Genomic DNA, 20,999 nt, shown 5'->3' on the forward strand with positions numbered 1-20,999 from the left:
ATGCAGGCAGGAGAGGGGCTGACCCGGGGTCAGGACCCTGTTCCCCTTCCTCTGGGCTCCAGGCCTCTTCCCCGGCCACCAGGCCCTATTGGTTTCCTTCCAGGTCTGACCCTCGATGTAATTGTTACCCTCCCCAAGGTCCCTGCCGCCAAGCCTCCCCTCCCCCTCCTTCCTCTTTCCTTGGTGACGATAGTGACAGCACTAACCGAGAGCCCCAGCACCTGCTGGCCACCAGACCCGTGTAGCATTTGGGGGTGGCTCCCTTTCCTTGAGCACACCCCCCACCGTGGAGGTCATGAATTAATGCCCCAGAGGGAGAGGTCCCAAGTACCCACGACAAAGTCACCATGTCCCCAGAATCTCATGTTTTTACTTAAAGCAAAATTCATTCACATATGGTTTTCTCCTCGGTACGGATTGACGCTTTACGATAAGTGCTCCCAGAAGGCTTTGCTCACCCCGCCCCAGAGCCTCCTGAGCTGAGCTTCCTGCTCTCAGAAGTTGCTGATGGCTCAAGGCATCGATGTCAGGGTGACCGAGTGACAGCGTGTCACCCGGCAGGCAGGCAGGGGAACCAGACTCCGAGTCTGGTCTTGGCCAGCACAGGGCAGGGTGGGGATCCTGCTGCCCGAACAAAGGCCTGTTTACCAGGGCAGGAGGATGCCGGCCTCGGGCAAGCCAGGCCCTGCGGGATCCACCCACGGACTCACAATGGGCAGCTTGTGTCCCAGCCATCCGATCCTCCCGGGGCTACCCTGGGCCTGGTGCCGTGGACAAGGCAAGCGGGGGGTCGGGACGTGCAAAGAGGAACCTCTGTGTCCTTGGCCAGGCCAGATGCACGTGTGTGCCTGCGCGTCTGCTGAGACAGCATGGGCAGAATAGTGGCCCCAAAGCTGTCCACGTCCTGATTCTGGAAACTGGGAATGTGTTACCTTCTGTGGCCAAGGAGGGTCTGTGTCAGAGAGAGGCTGGCTGTGAATGGAGCGGGGGTGCCACAGGCCAAGGGGTGCGGAGACCTCTAGAAGCTGGAAAAGACCAGGAAACTGATTCTCTCCTGCAGCCTCCAGAAGGAACCAGTGCCACCCGCACCTTGCCTTTAGCTCAGTGAGACCCTGTAGGACCTCGGGCCCAGGAGACTGTACGGGACTAAATCTGTGTGGGTGATCTTTGTTACAGCAGTGACAGGAGCCCCGTGCTCATCGGGACCCGCTCCCCACCGTGAGTCACCGGAGGCCGTTACACCTGGCAGAGCCTGGAACTCCCCACCTGAATCTCAGGGAGAACCCCTTCCACGAGGGGCTGGGGGATCAGGTGAGATGGGGCACACAGGGCCCAGCACAGCGGGATGGCGTCCGTGTGGCCAGGGCCAGCTCCTTCCTCCCCGTGGTGTGGGTTCCAGACACTGGTTCACCCGCTTGTGTAGGTTAGGGCCTGTCACTGGGGCAAGGGGCTGTGGGGAGCCTGTGAGGTGGGCCGTGGGTATGCGGGGAGGCTGAGGGGGGAGGCTGGGGAGCCTGGAAAAGGGAGCCGTGTCCCTCCAAGATGTCCCCAGCTGTGGAGTATGCTCCCTGCACTCACGGCTCCAATGGGCTGCGGGTGAGCAGAGACATTGATCCTCCAGGGCCCAGAGCTGCGCGTGGGCAAGACAGATCCTCTGCGGGGAGCCCGGAAGCAGCCAGCCTCTCTCTGTCGCCAGGGAACCCAGCAAAGATGAGGGTTTTCTGCAAGATCAGGATGTGGAAGCAGGGAGGCCAGGGAAGGTGGCAGGGTGCTGGGCGGGGGTCACGGTGGACAGCTGGACTGGAGGGGCTGGACTGGAGGGGCTGCACGGCGCTGAGGGAAGGAAACCCGCGGAAGGCCCGTCTGGCGCAGAGGAGGGGCGGAGGGACGGTGCCAGGAGGCAGTCAGGGCTAACAGGCCGGGCCGGTGGTTGGTATGCAGCTGGACCCCATGAGGGGCCCTCCTAAGCCCCACGAGGCGCCCCCTGACCAGGAAGGGGGCGGTGTCCAGGTGGAGACAGCCGCTTCCTGGAATCTTCCCATCTCTACCAGCGTCCTGGACCACCACTCAAAGCAGCATACAGCACTTATCTGGAACAGTCTGGAACAAGGTGTCGGCCGGGCCCCGCCCCCTCTGGAGGCTCTGGAACGCGAGCTGTCCCCGCCTCTCTCCCAGCTCCGGAGTTGCTGGCAATTCTTGGGCTTCCCCGCTCTCTGGCCTACATCCTCACATGGCTTCTCTCTGTGTCCGTGTGTCCTTTTCTGTCTCTGTTAAGGACACCCTCACGGGATTGAGGGCCCACCCCAATCCAGCCTGGCCTCCTCGTAACTTGATTAGACCCACAAAGACCCGGTTTCCGAATAAGGTCCCTGTTACAGGAACGGGGGTTAGGAGTGGACATCTCTCTTCGGGGGACAAAATTCAGCCCACAACACCATCCACACCACGGAACGGAGCAGAGACAGCCGAGGGCCACCCTGGGGCGCCTGCACGGGGGCACCGGGAGGGTCTGCGTCCGTGAGCCCATGCCCCCTCTGTGGACCAAGGTGACTCTGAAAGTCTTCTCTGTTTTCCCACTGGTGGTGCTGGGCCAGCTCCCAGCCTGAGGCTCTCCCACTCCAATCAGGAGGGTGGGACCAGACCCGCAAGCGGGGCCCCCGCGGCCCCTCCTGGGCCTGGGTCTCCTCCCCTGTGGCACAGGATGGTGGACACAAGCACACACGTCCAGGACGGAATCGCAGGTAGAGTGCAGAGCCTGTAGTAGGGGCGGGACACTCATGTGTCCTTGTGGACAGGTGCACAGCCTTGTGACACGTGCTGGGGACACCTTCAAGGACAGTCCCCCACCCCCTCTCAAAGTGCAAAGGTCAGCCACTGGACAGAAGCCCGGTCACGGGGTGCGGCAGCCACTGCGGGAGCAGCGACCGGCTCCGTGGAGCCTGACCGAGCGTCCGCGGGCTGAGTGAGGCCAGAGGAGTTTCCGGAGCGAAGGGCGGCGTCTAAGGGAGCTGTGGAGGCCGTGCGACCCTCCCACACAGAGCCGGGTCCCGTGCAGCCGGCCTGCCACTCGCTCCCTGGCCGGTGACTTTGGACATGCGTGATGGCCGCGGCAGGCCGGAGCCTGTACCCGGTGGCCCTCACCGCCTGTCCAGCCAACCCCACGGGGCGAGGCTTCTCCTGCTCCTTTCCACCGAAGCAACACGACCCTGCCAGCTGGAGCTTCGTGAGGAGCTGTCCCTGGAGACAGGGTCCTGAGGGGGTGGGTATCTGGGAGTCGTCCCGGATGAGGCCCGTGGCCGTGGCAGAGCCCCCATGGACGGGTTTAACCTCCCGCCGGAGTTAAAGGCCCGGTGGGTCTGTCTCTGGCCCGGGAGTTCTCTGGGAAGGTCGTCTCAGAACTCAGCCAGCAGCAGCCAGAAGGCAGAGAACAACTCCCCACAGAGACCGCCCAGGCCCCTCAGCCCCCGGTGTCCCACAGGTACCCCTGAGAATGAGCAGTCACAGAGCGTGCTGGGTGCCCCAGGGGCCACCCGGCGCTCCCCTACACGACAAACTGGTGAGCCTGAGACCGCTGCCCGAGAGGCCCCCCCACCACCCCCGCTCACCAGCAGCTAGAAACGTGGCCTCTGGGGAAGGAAGGGCTACCCCTCCCTGAGCCAGAAACTCAGATACTGTCCGCCTGGGAATCTGGGGTGTCTGCTCCGGTTTCCCTCTGCTCTCCTGGGGGTGCCTGGGGGTTCCTGTTGCTGAGATCTGCTCCCCGGACTCCTCAGAGGCCTGGGGAGAGCGTGTGTCCATCTGTCCCCAGGGACAGCCCTGCCTGTCCTGCCAATGGCACCAAGACCGGGGCGGCAGGCCTCCTTCCCACACCGGGAGGGAGAGAGGACCACATCCGGGCCCCTCCTGGGTGGCGGGCGTCCCGGTCTGCTCTTTCACCGCCAGCCCGGGCACCCCCTTCCGAGCCAGGCACCCCCACTGGTTCCAGGGCGTGGGCACCGACCCCAAGGCCTTCCCCACCCACTCCATTGTAGGGCTGCAAGCTTAGCACGTGTGCAAGTATTTGTGGCCAGATGCCTCCCGTCAGCCCTCCCGGGAGGCCTCCACCATGAGTCACTGGCTCTGGTCTGGGGTCAGGCAGCAGCGGCCTCGCCCGTTCAGACTTTGGAGGCCTCACCCTGGAGAAGTGGGGCACCGACCCAGCTAGCAGCCTAGAGGGGCTTGGGGGGAAGGGCAATCGGTCCTGCTCCTGGGCCCTGCCCCTGCTCTGAGTCGCCCGGACTGTGACCCTCAGCGTGGCGGACGAGCTCACAGGCTCTCCATCCTCGGTTCCTGCCCGCCGTAGATGAGTCATGGTGACAGCGGATGGTCCCACCAGGCCTCATGATGTGTGGTTCTGTCCTGAGTGGCTCAGCTGTCAGGCTCCATGCCCGGGGTGGCCAGTCCCGTGGCCAGGAAGAGCCAGGGCGGCTGCTGTCCTTTACCAAGGCAGACCTTCGTGATGTAGAGCTACCCACAGGTCACAGGGCAAGTGGTGGGAGGGCAGCAGGGAGAGGAAAGGACTCTTAGGGTCTGAGGTGCTTGGTGGGGCCAGGACAGCCCCCCCCCATCATACATGAGCCCCCAGGAGTGGGGGGAACAGCCGCCCAGGTTCTTGTCCTGGCCCTGCCCCAACCGAGCTTGCCCTGGGCCAGTCACCATCCCCTGGCCTCGGTGTCTTGATCTGGTCCCGAGACACCAGCTTGGGCCAGTTAGGTGAGCTCATAATCAGGACAGGGGACTTGTTCCTCCTGCTCACCTGGCCTCGTGGGCTGAACCGTGGCCCCAGGAGAGATGTCCACCCAGCCCTGTGAATGTGACCTTCGTGCGACAAGAGCCTTGGCGGGCGTGATTAGGGTCAAGATGAGACCATCCTGGCCGGTGGGGAGGGGACATAACCCAGCGACAGAAAAAAGCACACACAGACTCACCGGGAAAAGGCGGAGGTCGGAGGGATGTGTGGGAGCACCGAGGGCTGTCAGCAAGGCCCCGAGGCTGGGAGAGGACCCCCTCCCCGGAACCCTCAGAAGGAACCGGCCCTGCCCACGCATGATTTTAGCCTCCCAGTTCGTTGATCTGTTACGGCTGCCCCAGAAACAGGTACCAGCACAGAGCCCGACACGGGGCTCAAACTCACAAAACCACGAGATCATGACCTGAGTTGAAACCAAGAGTTGGACGCTTAACCGACTGAGCCGCCCAGATTCTTGGATTTTCAGAGGAGAGCAGACTGTGACCAGTGCTCCTTGTAAGCAAGGACAAGGCCGCGGGGACCACGTCATAAGGAAGACTCGTGTCCTTGTGCTCGGGACCCAACCCCGCAGTCTGTGTCACGGACAGCGCACGGGGTCTGGCCTCCAGGCAGCCGCGGCATGGCTGGGGGGACAAGATCTCCCACCTGGGGCCGAGGGCAGCACAGGACAGCATGCGTTGGAAAAAGTGGTGGCCCTGAGGCCAGTGGGTGAGCTCTGGGTGAACATGGGTCCTTCCTGGTCTGGTGCTTGGAGGAGGAAGCTTTCTGAGCAGGTAAACTGAGGCACATGCCCAGGGCGTTGGGCTGAGGAAAAGAGAGTGTGGGCAGGCCAGAGCTGTGGGAAGGGGGATTCGAGCTGCCGCGGGTGGTCCCTCGTGGGAGGCTTGTGGTGGGGGGGGCACCTTCCAGGGAGCGCCCTGGAAGGTGACAGGAGGCCACAGGGTTTTAGCTCTGAGGGGGACGTCGGGGGACACCTTTGCAGCAGGCCCTTTGCAAGGATACAGTGTCGGATCTGTGAGGTGACTCACACTTTCCTGCCCCAGAGCGGCAGGGGTGGTGATAAGGAAGGGCTGGGAAGGTCACACGGGGGAGGCGCGAGAGGCAGTGGGGTCACATAGCTCAATCCGAACCCGGCTCGGGCTGGAGCCTCCACGGGACACCAAAGACAAGGTATCGGGAAGCGGACGTTTCCTCCCGAGCTTTAGTCCCTGTGTTTTTCAGGGGGGTCCTCGGGGGAGGCTTTCATCTCCGTGAAATTGCAGGTTCGCCGTGGCGGCCGGGGCTCCTGCCAAGCCCCTCAATTAGCCAGAGGCCTCTGGTGGCTGTGGGGAGCCCGCTGCGGGAGAGAATGCGCTTCTGCTCCCTCCTCCTGGGGCCCGACCCCGGGATGCTTGCATCATGGAAACTGCTTCTAGAAACCCCATGGCCTGAGCCGCCCCGCTCCTGGGGAGACCGGAATGCCAGCTCAGCGGGCAGCACCCGGGCGAGCGTGCCTCCTGCCTCTCCCCCGGGACTCCCCTGGCTCCGCAGGCCTGGTGACCAAGAGCTGTGATGTCACCGTCACCCTATGAGGCTGCCAGGCGCCCGGCGTGAAGGCTCCTCCTGGCCAGCTCGGCACTGACGCAAATCAAAAGCTTCCAGCTCTCTGAGCGGCGGCCACCGTCCTCAGCCGGCAGCTCTGTGGTCCAGCACGGGGCTGGCAGGGGGGAGGGTGGCGGGCAGAGGGCTCCAGCGGGCCTGGCATCTGAGATAATCAGCTGCTTTTTAAAGGGCGGCCAGCGTGGTATGTGGGGCTCCCCGGAGGTCAACAGGGGCCAGCCCCGCCCCCCCGCAGCCCCTGGCAAGGTCAGCCCCGCGCTGCGGGGCCTCAGGCGTCGCCTGCCAGGCCACCTCCTGCCCCATGTCCCCAGCCAGAGGGTGCCTGGGGTCCTTGGGCTCCGGGCAGGGCTATTTGCCTGGAGTGGCGCTGGCAGCGTGGGAGGAAGTCAGGCCAGATGGACCCACCCCAGGGCGAATGGGGGCAGGGGCCGGGGCAGCCTCCGCACGGCATCCCGCAGGGCTGGGGTGGGACCCCCCCCCCCCCCCCCCCCCCCCCCCCCGCACACGGGCCTCCGCCTGGAGCCGCGCCACACGGCCCTCCTTGGCTTCCCGGGGCGGTTCGTGGACACGGGACACGTGTCCAGGGCTCCTCCCGGGAGTGTGGGGAGCTGGGCTTGGAGGTCACGGGGACCCGGGGTGCCCTTCCAGATGGCTGTGGATGAGAGCCACCATGGGACCCTGACTGCCCTGGAAGAGGCCAGCCTGCCGGGATGTTCTGTTCTTCCTTAAAGACACACGCACGTGAACACGCTTCCACACCCACACGTGCACACACACATGCAGGTGAGTGTGAGCACGTGCGCACACGCTTACACTCACACGTGGGCACACACGCACCGTGGGTGTGGTTGCTTTCCACGTTCGGATCAGCACTGGCTTCAATCGACAGGGCACTTGGCGGGATTTGACCGCTTCTAGCACAGCACGAGGACCCTCTCCTCTCTTCCTGCCCCCCCGACCCCGTGCAGTCAGAACCGCAGCCCTCTGGCCTGGACTTGATGGCCATGGAAGAACAGAATATCCAGGGGCCACGAGTAGCCACCCGGGAGGGTGACAGTGAGACAGCAGTGGGGGGTCCGGGTGGAAGGACGCATCAGGAGCTGAGGACAACGATGCCAGGGCCTACCTCCCGGCCACGTTTGCCCTCAACCGGCACCCGGGCCGGGAAGTGCAGTCCCGACGCTTTGGACCGGCCACTGGCAAACAACCCCAGGGCGCGGCAGGTGCGGGCTGGGGGGGCGGAGGCAGGCTGGGGGGCATATGGAGAAAAACCCTGTCGCACAGCCCGAGCTCACCCTGGGGGTCACGCTGTGGGGTGTGGGACACAGCAGCCCCTCTCCTCTTGGCCACTGCGATGTCACCCTTGTGGGCGGCCCTTGGAGCGGGGAGCCCATCCCCGTGGAAGGGCCTATGGGGCGTTCTGCCTTGCGGCAGGACCACCTGGGTGGCTGGGAGGCCGGCTCTCTCCCTTCCTGTCCAAGGGCTCCGCCCAAGGGAGAGACACCTGCTGCTGCGCTGTGGGGACACGGGTCCGGGGTCCCTGCAGCCTGGGGACACCCTCCAGCACCGTCTCGGAATCACGGCCTCAGGAAACAGGGTCACTCACGAGGTCAAGGGCTGGTGAGGACTGACTCTGAACACTAAATCTGTCTGTCGCTGCCGTCGCTCTCTTTCCTGACCTGCACTACAATCCTGCCGCGCTGTTCTGGATGTTTCCAGCAGCCGTCCCACGCAGCTCTGGGCCTTTCTCCACGCAGACGGCCGAGAGGCAGGCACAGAGCTGATGGGGACTGCCGGCAGAAGCGTCCAGAACAGTGCAGCGGGATTGCAGCGGGCTCGGAACGGAAGACAGCCTGGGCTCTGGGCAGAAGGACGTACAGGGCAGGTTGGGCCTTGCGGGAGACCTCCAGGCTAGCCGGCGCTCCTGGAGTTCGGCCGCTGAACCGGATCCTCCGCTCGGGAGTGGGCCGACCCCCCGACCCTCACACTCGCCGGCAGCCCTGTGTCCTCAGGCCAGCAGGGCAGATCCTCCCGGGCCCCGCAGCCCACCTGGCCCCCGGCGCCCCGGGCTCGTCGGGAGGGAGCCGTTCTCTGCAGGCAGGGCGTCCCCGCCCACGGCCTCCCTTCCGCTGCCCTCTTTCTGCTCTCTGGGCTGAAGTTGGCCTTTGTGTTGTTTTGTTCTAGTAACCAGTCCGCATCGGCCGGCGGGCAGTCGGCCGATGGTCACGCTGTCCACGTGGCCGGGCTGTCGGCTGTCATGTGCAAGTGGGGACGGGGCCGGGGGGGGAGAGAGGAGCCTAGCAGGGGCTCCCCCAGGCCCAGCAAAGGCACCCCAGGAATGGGAGGACGCCCCTCCCCACCCCACTTCTGGTTTTCCAGACGGAAAAGCCGGCAGGAGGGGCTGAGCGGACCAGCCGCCCGCCCCTCCCCTCCCCTCCCTTTGGAGACCCGGGCGCCCAGCCCTGCGCCCCCAACCGAGGGGGCATTTCTTCTGGTCCTTCTGGCCCAGCGGCCAAGCCGCCAGCGTCTGTTTTCCCGCCGGCTCCCCGCGGAGCCGCAGTGGCAGCGCCCCAAAGTCGGTATCCGCACACACTCCAACCTGCCCTTCAGTTTATAAGACGTCAATATTTGCTCTTCCATTGAGAAAATAGTCAGAGGTTTTCCTTTAAGTGCTCTGTACACATCAGTGCCCTTCAAAGCACATGTTGTGCTCTTTCTACACGGTGGAAAGGAGGAAGCCTGGCCTGTGGCTCCCGGCACAAAGCAGCCCTCCCATATTGTCCCCGCCGGCCTGAATGTTCTAGAAGCCAAGGCACCTGGGGAAAGGAGGACAGCAGGAGCCCCTGGCCCGACACCAACGCCAGGAGGAGGCAGGCGTGGTCATTCTGAGCCACAGGCATCCCAGCCGGGCCCCAGTCCTGGCCCGCAAGCTGACCACCAGCCCACATGGGAGGTTTGGTCTGAAAGGCAGCGTTTCTGGGGTCCAGGTTCTCACAGGGCCTTTGCCGGAGAAGCGGTCATCAGTGAGACAGAGAGAGAGAGAGAGAGAGGCCCTGCCTGGGCATGGAAGGTCTGCATTTTACACTCAGCCTCTCACTAGACGCCTGACCCCCTGCTTACCCTCTCTAGGCCCCGGTTCTCTTACATGTGGAAGTGGTGGGGGGGAGGCGCGTGCAGCCCACGGTATGTGCCTCTCCATAGCGAGGCGTGGCCACAGCAGGGGTAGTTTTGCCGTGAGGATTGGCAGGTGTTCCACACCTGGTAACTGGTGCCGGCTCATCGTTGGCTCTGGGCTCCGGAACCTCTCTGGAGCCTGAGCCGAATCGAGGCCTAGAAGGACCTCATGTGACATGCCAGCGCACAGTAGGCCCTCTCTAACAGCTTTGCCTGAATCCACACGACAAACAGATGAACGGTGACACAAATCGCTGTGGCCGTGCTCTCTGGCTGCCCCCCGGCCCCCTTGCCCTGAGCGCAGGCACCCGCGAGAAGGCCACGCGGGCACCGGCAGGCTGGCGTCCCTTCTGGTGACATTTACACCACAGCCTCCTGCACGTGTGGGCCCCCGGTGGTCCTGAAAGTGGCTACACGGGCACGGACAGCTTGCTTCCTAATTGCTGGACGCCCGGGGTCCCTCAGACCTGGACGGACACGCTCCTGGGCCCCACCCCCACCAGAGCCTCCCCTGCTTGCGAGCCCTCGTCCTCCTCAAAAGCGGCTTCTGCAGCGACCAGGCCACCTTCTGGCTGGGGGGCTGCGGGATGTGGGACTGAACCCACGAGGACCCCCGTAGATCCCAGGTCCAGCGGCAGGGGAAGGTGCTGGGCCGCCCGGGCCCCTGGGACCTCATTCAGGCCATTGGCTCACCCTGCTGGGCCCACGTCCCCTGTTTCTGGGAGACGATTCTGCGAGTTGCCTAGGATGACGTCGGTAAAAAAGCTTGCTTCCTGCCTGGGGCTCTGAGGACCAGGTCTGCCGTCACGCCTATGACAGAGTTCTGCGGGCCCTCTGGAGTTGACATGAGCTGTCTGGGGCTGGCTGGGGGAAGGCGGTTCCTTGTTTCTTTTTCCACAGCAGGAGCAGAGGTTTAAGTAACAGATGGCCTGAGTGGTGGTGGTGGTGGGGGTGGGGGCACAGGTGGTCAACCCCGTGGGCCCGTGGGAACCAAGTGGTGGCCATGCGGGTAACTGGGGCATTTAAATAAGGAAACACTAGGGGCGCCTGGGTGGCGCAGTCGGTTAGGCGTCCGACTTCAGCCAGGTCACGATCTCGCGGTCCGTGAGTTCGGGCCCCGCGTCGGGCTCTGGGCTGATGGCTCGGAGCCTGGAGCCTGTTTCCGATTCTGTGTCTCCCTCTCTCTCTGCCCCTCCCCCGTTCATGCTCTGTCTCTCTCTGTCCCAAAAATAAATAAACGTTGAAAAAAAAAATTTAAAAAAAAAATAAATAAGGAAACACTCAGGTCTGATCACAAGCCTGTGAGTGTGTGGGGGGCTTTCCCTTTCTTTCTCCTGCTAGAAAGCTCTCCTCCGTCTGGAGCCCCTCCAGGCCAGGCTCTCCCTTCTTATATCTGCCCCCTTCCTCTTTCAGGAAGCAGCCCTGACCCCCACCCTCCTGCTTGCTCCCCTTGGGTCTCCAGCCTCCAGGGGACCCCTCTCGAGGGTCTGCTGACATCCTGCCATCCCAGTCTGCCGGACTCCTCTCCACCTGTCTGGAAGACAGGGCTGCTTCCTGACAGGTGTTCCTCTGCCTTCCACATCCTGGAAGCTTCCCCAGGGCTGAAAATGCCTGGTGAGTGGCAGGCCAGCCTCAGGTGGACTATGTGGGGCCTTTACGGTCCAGAGGTTTCCAGCTGGTGTCCCGCTCAGTCGTCCGATGGCCAGTCGCCCGTGTCCACCTTGGAGCTGAGTTGGGCTGGGAGATAGCAGAGTGGGAAGCCCAGAGAACGTTCTAGGCGGGCCTGCCAGGGACAGGGAGTGAGCGCCTCTGTCTGGGAGGCCCGTGGGAGGCTATTGGTCCAACGGCACTGCCAGAGGACGTGTGTGAATCCCAACTCCCGAGGCAGACGGCTTCGGAGGTGTGGGCCACCGCCTGCCTCTGACGCGGCTCATTCTGTTCGCCTCTGCTTCCTGGCCCGCTGCGGGTGGAGTCCCCTGCCAGGAACGATGGTGCCACCTGGCTCCGTCCTCGACGCTCTGACGTCTGCACTCCGCCGTTTGGGCCAAGATGGAAACCAAGCGGAATGTTCCTGACGTGGGATCTCCTCGTCCCACGGTCCCGTGGCACCTGGGCCACGTCGAGTGGGAAGGAGAGCCGTCCCTCCCCGGGTCATCCTTCCCCTCTGGGAGCATCGTCCACTGTTAGTTTTGGGGGAAAGTGGAGTCTGCAGAACTCTCTGGCCCCTTACGACAGATAGGCAGGAGTGTTGAGACGAGGGCTCAGGTGGTCTGAGTCCTAGCGGGGGCTGAGGACCACACACGGATCCCCCACCACCTCCACGTGGCTCACACCCACCCCAGCCATCTGCCACCAAAGTACTTCCGGCACCCCGCCCCCCCGCCCCCCACCGGCTCTATGGCTGGGACCACGGGCCGCCCCCTGCCCCCAAGACCCAGCTGGGAAGTTGGAAAAGTCTGGCCCCACACCAACCGAAACGTGACCCCAGAAGCCCAGGCTCGGCCCCACTGATTCATCGGTGGAGCAAACTTCCTGCCCCCACCTGCCCCCACGCGGCTCACGCTCCCGTCAGCCAGAGCTCGGGGAAGAGGGTGAGGCCCTCCTGCTTGCACAGCGTCCCGGCTCCGACCCCACGAGGCTGGACATCTGCTAGGCTGATGACGGACGTGACCACAGGCAGACGGTGGGCATCAGGGCCACAGAAGCCCAGGATCCGGCGGAAGAGGCCCTAAGATCAGCGGGCCACAGGGCGCCGTGTGGGGCGGCAGGGATAGGACGCAGCGTCAGCTTTTCAAGTCCTGTGTGGATCTTCCTGCACATTAGCAAAAAGCGTAGAGCATCAAAACCTCGACGGAAGGATGTTATCTCTTGTGGCCGAGACTGGTGAGGAGGGCCGTTAGCCCCGGGCTGGCTGAATGGAAAGCGCCAGGCGTGTCATGGACCGGCCTGGCTGAAATTCTGCCGTGGCCGGTGGGTGACGGAGGCGTGGGGTGCATCGATCTAGCCCAGGGCTCTGCGAACTGTTTCTGGAAAGGGCCAGAGAGTAAATATTTAGGCTCTGTGGCCGGCGGTCTCTCTGTTGCAAAAGTCACAGGAGACACGACGTGGACAAGTGGGCGTGGCCGTGCCACAATGAAACTTTATTTATGGACCTGAAATTTGACTTTGGTGCAACCTCCACAGGTCGTCTTCCCCTCCCCCCACCCCAGGCACTTACGAATATTAAAACCGGGGCACCCGCGTGGCTCGGTCGGTTGAGCATCTGACTTTGGCTCAGCTCACAATCTCACGGTTGGTGGGTCGGAGCCCCGTGTCGGGCTCTGTGCTGACAGCTCGGAGCCTGCTTTGGATTCTGTGTCTCCTTCCCTCTCTCTGACCCTCTCAAAATAAATAAATAAACTTTAAAAATAACTAAATAAATAAAATGTTAAAACCCTTCTTGGCCAGGGGTCAGACACAAACAGGCCAGACCTGGGCCGTGGCGGCACAGCCTGTGGGCAGAGTGCAGATTTCAGAGTTTAACACTCTCGGTTAGGACGAGGTGACAGTCCCAGAGGCGGGGGACTTGCCCAGTCCACGACTGCAGTGGCAGAGACTGGTCCAAGGCCCAGCCCTGCACTCAGATGCACTTACTGCTTCTGTTTTCTGGGGCTGTCGATGGGGGCGGGGGGAGCTGGTAGTGGCCGTTGGACCTGTGTGACACCCTCCTGACCTCAGCAGCACCCTCTGTTCCTTCAGGAGCAGGAGTGGTCCGACTCTGGGTGGTTCTGGAGGCAGCCCGTCTCAGAACCAGCCCCTAAGGACCCCAGAGACCCACACGGCAACCCCAGGTTGGCCAAAGTAGCACCGTCTCCCGGCAGGTGCACTGGCCCACGGGGCGGCTGACCAGCAGGAGCCTCGGGGCCATCCCTGCACATGGGGAGGAAGGGGCTGTAGTTCCTCTGGGGTCTTGAAGCTGGACCACCTTGCAGGCCTTGGGGGGCCGCGGCCAGGACCCCCTCCTCCAGGCAGCTGAAGGAGTCTCATCTGCAGAGGGAGAGAAAGAGCCCCCACCGGGACAGGAATGTGGACCCTGCCCTAGAGTGCCTCCAGCAGAGCCCAGAACACACACTAGCCTTGCTCCTGCATGTGGCCTGCGCCTCGCAGACGCCCTGCCACTCACACCCGAGGCCCTCCCCTCGGTGCCTGTGTGGCTCAAGGCCCTGATCGGCCCTCAACCCCTCCAGAGGGTCCCAGAACCACACACGGCAACAGACGAGCCTTAGGACCTGGCAGCCATGCCGGAATATTCCAAAGGCCCCGGAGGCTGTCAGAGGCCGGGAGTGTGATCAGAATCCCCAAATGTTCCAGGACAGGAAACCAGTTTCACCCTCAGTGCTTCCCCCGCTGACGGCCACTTCAAACCTGGCCGCCGCACAACCACAGACTCACCGCCGTTCCGAAAACTGCCGCACGTCGTCCCGGGCACACGGCGTCTGGCAGAGGCCCGAGTAAAAGATCGGTCTTCTAGATTAAAGCATGCGTCCTCTGAGGCGGTGCCTTGTTCTGCCCCCGAGGGGAGCGGGCAAGACTGAAGAGAGAGGAGGTCCAGCCGGCACCGTGCGGACGCCGCAGCCCCTTCGACGGGCGGGGACCGCAGCCTGGCAGGGGGTGGGGGCTCCCCCGAAGCCGAGCCTGCGCCCGCCTGCTCGGCACCGTGGGTTACGGGGCTCCTGTCGGGAAGGGCTGGCTGAGTCGGGAGCCGGCTGTGCAGGTGGTGTCGACGGGACCCGGTGGCCTTGATGAAAGCAGCCGTTGCCTGCGGACAAAGAGGACGAGAGGTAGCCTCTCTCACCCTCTCTGGGGAAACTGAGACCGCAGGGCAAGGGCCTGGGCGCCACGTGGCACTGTTGGGACCCCGCTCCGGCCTCTGGGCTGCCAGGAGGTGTTCTTCCTGTGCCCCGAGGAAGGCGGGGAACATGGTCATTTTGGAATGTGAGCCGTGGGGGCCCCCCTTTTCCTTTTAAAGTTTATTTATTTATTTAGAGAGAACCAAGGGGGGAGGGGCAGAGAGAGAGAGAGAAGGGGACAGAAGATCCAAAGCAGGCTCTGCGCTAACAGCGCCCGGCCCGACGTGGGGCTCGAACTCACAAACTGTGAGACCGTGACCTGTGCCAAAGTCGGAGGCTCAGCCTGCGCACCCACCCGGGCCGACGTGCACACACAAAGGCCAGGTCCCAAGAGGCAGAGCCTGAAAGCCGATTCCGGGAGAAGTAGGAGGTGCCATCGGGAACTGTCGGGCACAGGCCCTGAAGTCTGGCTTGGCGGGCTCCTCCTTCCCACATCCCTGCTAAGTGTGGAACATTCCGGAGAGCACTGGGTCAGGCAGGGAGCCATCAGCCCCGTGATAGCTGAGCCTGTGTGTGGGTGACGCTGGCCCGCTCCGAGCCATCCCCGAAATGCCTCGAGGCGAAGGGGGTCGTTTAGATGTCTGGTTCTCTCAGTTCTGCGTGAAAAATTGTCTAGCCTCGTAGTTTTTATTACATGTTTGCCTATGTGTGTAGACCTTGCATAGACGCAGTGAATCAAATCGATTAGCAAAAGTGTATTCCGCCATAATTTCTAAAGCACCCCCACGTAATGACTGTGGTTTAAAGTACCTGAAAAAATGTTAATAGAAGGTTTGACTCCTCTGCACATGAACTGACCTCTTGAAGGTCACAGCTGAATGGAGGCAGGGTCTGGAAACGGGAGGTACCTGGGTCACCTCGGGACTTCCTCCCAGAGTGACTGTCTTCACCCCCAAACTCACCTCTGCCCCTCTTCCCCTCCCCTTCTCTCCCCTTCCCTTCCCCCCCTGCTCTCAGGGCTCTGGACCCTGAGGGGAGGGTTGGGCCCCTGGGAGTCCGTGACTAGCCATCCCTGTTTGTCCAGGACGGAGGGGACGCAGGGCTTTAATGCTGAAACCAGGACTCCCGGTCACCCAAGCTGGGGGACAGTCACACCCTGGGACCATCAGAGGATGTGGTCACTCCGGTTGGGATTCTGACAAAGGGGCTTGGACTCTGGGGTCCTGGCTTTCCTGACTGTGCCCCGAACTCTCTGGCCAAGGGTGGTGGCCAACCCCTGGCCAGATCCTCACGCCCCAAGGGCAGGAGAGGGACGCAGGTGGCACCTGTCCCCTGTGAGCGTGGAGCGTGCTGTCCCGGGCGCTCGCTCCGCAGGGCCCGCGACATTATATACAGAAGAGCTGATAATTAGTCACCAGCACGATCCAGGCGTGGTTCCTCCTTTCCATTTCACGGCTCACATCTCGCCCTCCACTCCTGTGCTTCCTTCCCTCCTGGGGGCTGAGATGCCAGCACGCTGAGTCACAGCTGCTTGAGCGAGGACCGCGGTGGGGGGGGGGGAGGAGGGGGGCGGGGGAGGCCTGGTGGCCGGAGGGGAGGCTCGGGGCCGTGCTCAGAGGCCCACTGAGGCCATGGAGGGGGCAGCCACGAAAGTGCCTTCAACCCTTTTAGCCTGACTTTAAGAACAATGCAGAGTCATTCACACGGAATTTGAAAATAAAGAAAATTATAAGAAGCAGAAGGAAGAAAATACACTCAACTCACCACACAGTGAACACTATCAACGCTTTTGGAATGTTTTCTTCCAGTCCTACCTGTTTCTGCACATTGTAAAAACAGAATTAAGGCTGCGTGTGTGTGTGAATGTGTGTGCATGTGTGGATGTGTGCATATGCGTGCATGTATGCGTGTGAGTGTGTGCACACGTGCGTGTGTGTGCACAAGTGTGTCTTCTTTGAGTGTGGGTTTCTGCTCGCTTGGGGTTTAGCTCTGTCTACAGGGCCGATGGTTTTAACTACACTTCTGTATTTTCTGCAATCTTGCTGTCCTGGTGTCTGTGGCCTCCCTGGCTGGGGACAGGCGGCCCTCCCCGGGTTAGCCAGCTGCCAGAGACGGCCAGGGCTCCCACACACCGGCACCCCTGATGCCCCCACCGGGGATCAACCCCGGGGCACGTACCGGGCAACAAGAGACTGCCTCTGCGGCTCAGAACCTGCCAGAATGGCTCAAACTGGCCCGTCCTAGGCTGGCTCCCCTGCCTTGTCTTTCCTGCAGAAACCCAGCCTTCCCCTTGCTTCTGCCTCCCGACCTGGGCCTGGTGCTTCCCCATGTGGCCCCACGTGGTGTCGTGCCCCTTTCTCTAGTACGGAATAAAATATCTTCTTCCAACAACATGGGTCCCTCTCGTTCTCACCTCTGTAAATGAAACCCTGGGTGCAATTCTGATACAGTACGTGTGTGTGCAGCTTGCTCCCGTCACTTAACATTGTCATGTGGGTATTTCCCAAGGCCATTGATGTTCTTTTTCAATGTGATTTGTAATGAGCATATAATACCCTCTCCCATGAGTATACCAAAATCCCTTTTGCTATCTTTGGTTTGCTTCTATTTATTTTTAATTACCGAGAGGAACGTTTTTGTGCATCGATATTTCCCCATGTTTTGGGATCTTTCCCTAAGTCAGGTGACCAGAAATAGACGTGCTGGATCAAAGGGACATTTTCAGGGGCGACATTCATGCTGACAATGACCTCTGACGTTGCCTGCATGTTGGCTGGAAGCGTGGCCAGCCCTGAGGACTGTCCGCTATATAAAGCTCACCAGTTCGACAGGGAGAGCATGGTGTGGAGGTGTCGTGGTTTGTATTTAACCACTGGTCAGGTAGGGCCGTCCTCCCTGTGTTTTGTGATCACAAGCATTTGCTTTCTAGAGAATTCCTTATGCCCGTTCTTGGCCTGTCTTTCACATCATGGTCACCGAACCTGTTTTTGTTTTTACTCGGAGACACTCCTTGTGTACGAAGGGGGTTGGTTGCAGTTTTTGAATTGCTTCTCCCCTAAAGCCTTCGTGTGTTGAAGACTTGGCCCTTTGTATCTCAGAATGTGACCTTGTCTGGAAACCGGGTCGTTGCAGATGTAATTAGTTAAGAGGGGTCATATTGGAGAGGGGTGGCCCTGATCCAATACGACCGCTGGGAAATTTGGACACAGACACGTACAAGAACACCACGTGAAGATTCAGGCAGAGATTGGGGTGGGGCGTCACCTACCAGCCCCAGAACGCCAAAGAAGCCAGCGAACCAGCAGGAGCCGGGGGGAGGGCCGGGGACAGAGCTCCCTCCCCACTCTCAGAAAGAACCAGCTTCGCCGGCCCCTTGGCTTTGGCCGTCCAGCCCCTCCAGAACTGAAATGACGACGTTCTGTTGTCCGTACTACTCTGTGGCGCCTCGGTACAGCAGCCCCAGCAAAGTAATGCAGGGATCAGCCCCGCGTCTACAGGGCCGGCCAACACGTTCTCCAACGTTCCCACGTGGAGGAAGAAGGTCACCTCCGGGGCCCTGGGGAGCTTCTCTGGGGCTGGCCCTGCGTGTCTCGTCACAGAGGTGCTGGGCTGCCCCGTCCCCTTTCCTCCCCGAGAGGAGCCCGAGATGGCCTGACACCCGATAGCCCCTCGTCCCCATTCCCTCTCCCACGGCCCCCGCTGCATTTGGCACCCTGGTGACTGCAGGGGACTTCCAGCTACAGCATTGATCCCCACCGTCCCCAGAAATGAATCTGGGGTAAAGGGCTGCATACGCCCGGTCCTAGCAAAGCGTCAAAGATCGAACTGCTTTTGCCCACCAGGTTGGCCAAGTCACTGGATGTTGACTAAGGACCCCGGAACAAGGAGCGGCTGACTCAGCGCAGATGATGATGCCAGAGGAGCCTGGTGGGGGCAGGCGGCAGAGGAAGGCAGGGGGCGGGGGTGGCGCGTTCACGCCTGCACAGGCCCAGGCGGCCTCGGGGGATTGGAACGTGCAGGATCGGAGCCTACAGGACCATCCGCACTCATGCCAAGGTCAACAGTGTAGCAAGGATGTGGTTTCCATGCCCCGGCACATTCTCTCCCTCCCCGCTTTTCGCCCACGTGTTTTCTAGGGGTCAGTGGCTGCAAACTCACTTCCCAAGCGCACTGCCGGCCAGCTGCGTGGGACAGCCTGCAGGGAGGGAGAGGGGAGAGGACAAGCTCGTCCCGCTTGAGTTGAGTCAGCGGCCACTAGGAGCGTGTCCCTGTCCTGCTCAGGTGGCCCCTCCGTGGCACTTCCAGGACCAATGGCATCCCAGCCCTAACTGCCGGGCAGGGGCACAGCTCCGTGGCCGAGAGCAGCTCCTGCTGCTGGGATCGCCTGGCCTGCCTGTCCCTCCAAGCCACCTGCCTCTGGGGCCCCAGCACCCGGGTGGCCAGTTCCCGGCACTAACGTCCCTCTGTCGGAATGCCCGCACTGGCTGCTTTTCCTGCAGGGCCCTCAGCACCATCCCAGACCACGGGGCCAGGGACAGTCAGAGCCCGGGCCATGCCGTCACGCCTGAACCCTGCCACCGCATCTGCCTGCAAAGGCACATGTGAGCGGCCCCTCCCGCACCGCTCCCCCCTCCCCCGCAGGTCCACGTGCCCACGTGCACGGCGGCATTGTGTTCCGTGGTGGCTCCCGGGCCCGACCTGTATACCTGTGACTGTTATGAGCCACTGTGCGATGGGGAGGGAATCTCCTGAGCTCGGTGTTGCCCAAAAAACAGAAGCGCACGAATACAAGGGGTGAGACCACAGGTGTGCCCCTTCACACTCGTTTGCCTTTTTCCCTATTTGTTCATTAATGCCAGGGTTACACGTGCACAAGGGCCACACTGCTGGCTCTGCGGGGGGGGGGGGAAGCAGAGGGGAAGACTTCGCTGAGTACGCGTCCCGTCGTGCCTTCAGAATTTTAAAGCACCGCACTAAGTATGCATAAAAGGTGCTGTTTGTTTGAAGAGTTCAATTTGTGGCGGGTCGAGGTGGGCGGGCCGGTGCCCCGGGAGGGCCCGCACCGGCCCCGGGCAGCATGGGGTGTCGGGACAAGCCCTGGCCCACAGGAGGCCCCTGTAAACATGGGAAGCCGGGCCCCAAGCACCACCCCCACCCCCAGCCTGCATCCTGGGCCCACGGCCTTGCTGCTCTTAAGGGCGCTGGCTCTCGCCACCCCCGAGGCCCCAGGAAGGTCGACCGGGGACCAGCAAGGGCACCGGCTTCTTTGGTGCGATGAGTGGCTGCTGCTGGGCATGTGTGCCTCACGACAAGCCGGCGGGGGCCCACTTCAAACCCACGCGCTGGCAGCGAGGGACCCCGGTGATGGTGGCCGTCTGCATTGCTACTCCCTGGCGGATTCACGCCAGGCCCCCAAGCCAGCCGGGGAGTCTGAGCTATGTGAAGACGTCCCCACGGGGACAGGCCACACGGCACCGCTGGGCCCCGAGCAGACGTTGGTGCCAGAGACCAAGGGTGGGCGGGTTCCTGGGCCCTGCACGGGCTCCTGGCTGAGGTTCGGACCAGGCCTTAAAGAACTAGGACTTGACATTTTTCATTTCGGAAGCATTGTGCCTCTTGACAGTGGATTATCCGCTGGGAGCTGGTTTCAGTGCTTCTTGGCCGAAACCTTTGGCCGAAGCCTTGTTGGTGGCCCGGCTTTCATGCCGCTCCAGACACCTCTCCCCGTTGGTTCTGACCTCAGTGGTCTGTTCCTGCCCCTGGCCCCTGCCCCCTGCAGCCAGCACAGCGGGCGGGAGCCCGTCTTCCCAGGCCCTCTGTGACGGCTGGTCGATGGCCTCCTCCGTGGGCACAGACAGATCCTACAGTGGACTCTGGCCGCCAGAGGCCAGGCCTTGGGTGCTGACCACCCCTCCCCCGCCCCCAGGCACATGCTTCGGAGGGCCGGCCGGAGAGGATACCGCCTCCAGGAGCCAACCAGCCACCCTGGAGCCCGGAGAGCGTCCTGCCTAGACTGCAGCTCAGTGGTGCTTGGGTCTGGGAGCGAACCTGTCGGCTCTGCGCCATGGACACAGCAAACCCAGGACCTTGAATCCTGAGATTCATCCTCCAGAAGTTTCTTCAGCTGCACCTGTCTTTCCTGGCCTGAATAATCAAGTGGCAGGAGCAGGGCCCCTCACACAATCTCGAGTCTACCCCAAATAAGTGAGTTGCCACACTAGCTAGTCACTGCTAAGCACATAGACAAGCTACTCCTTTAAATTTTTTTTTTTTTCAACATTTATTTATTTTTGGGACAGAGAGAGACAGAGCATGAACGGGGGAGGGGCAGAGAGAGAGGGAGACACAGAATCGGAAACAGGCTCCAGGCTCTGAGCCATCAGCCCAGAGCCCGACGCGGGGCTCGAACTCACGGACCGCGAGATCGTGACCTGGCTGAAGTCGGACGCTTAACCGACTGCGCCACCCAGGCGCCCCAAGCTACTCCTTTAAGAAAGAAGCTGCCTCAAAGGGAAGGAGCAAGGTGACGACCGCAGGCCGGCAGGCGGAGGGGCTTGTCCCCGCAACACCCTCCCGCCCCCGCGAGTGAACAACTTGGGACTGATGGA

General features: G+C 62.2%; 1 long non-coding RNA gene across 3 annotated transcripts; it reads left to right on the forward strand.

Annotated features, from left to right (window-relative positions):
• The first annotated feature begins 2,788 nt into the window (after positions 1-2,788).
• On the forward strand, positions 2,789-12,987 carry LOC147577654 (uncharacterized). Of its 3 annotated transcripts, XR_015240502.1 has the most exons (5): positions 2,789-5,562; positions 6,560-6,634; positions 7,037-7,171; positions 7,278-7,611; positions 10,976-12,987. It is a non-coding gene; the product is annotated as an uncharacterized LOC147577654 (long non-coding RNA). The 3 variants fall into 3 exon arrangements; XR_015240501.1 differs by lacking the exon at positions 7,278-7,611 and having other exon boundaries at positions 2,795-5,562; XR_015240503.1 differs by lacking the exons at positions 2,789-5,562; positions 7,278-7,611 and adding an exon at positions 5,684-5,959.
• The last annotated feature ends 8,012 nt before the right edge of the window (positions 12,988-20,999 follow it).

This window comes from Puma concolor, chromosome C2, assembly GCF_028749965.1.
Source record: "Puma concolor isolate L17-30 chromosome C2, mPumCon1.1.hap2, whole genome shotgun sequence".
Lineage (NCBI taxonomy): Eukaryota > Metazoa > Chordata > Mammalia > Carnivora > Felidae > Puma > Puma concolor.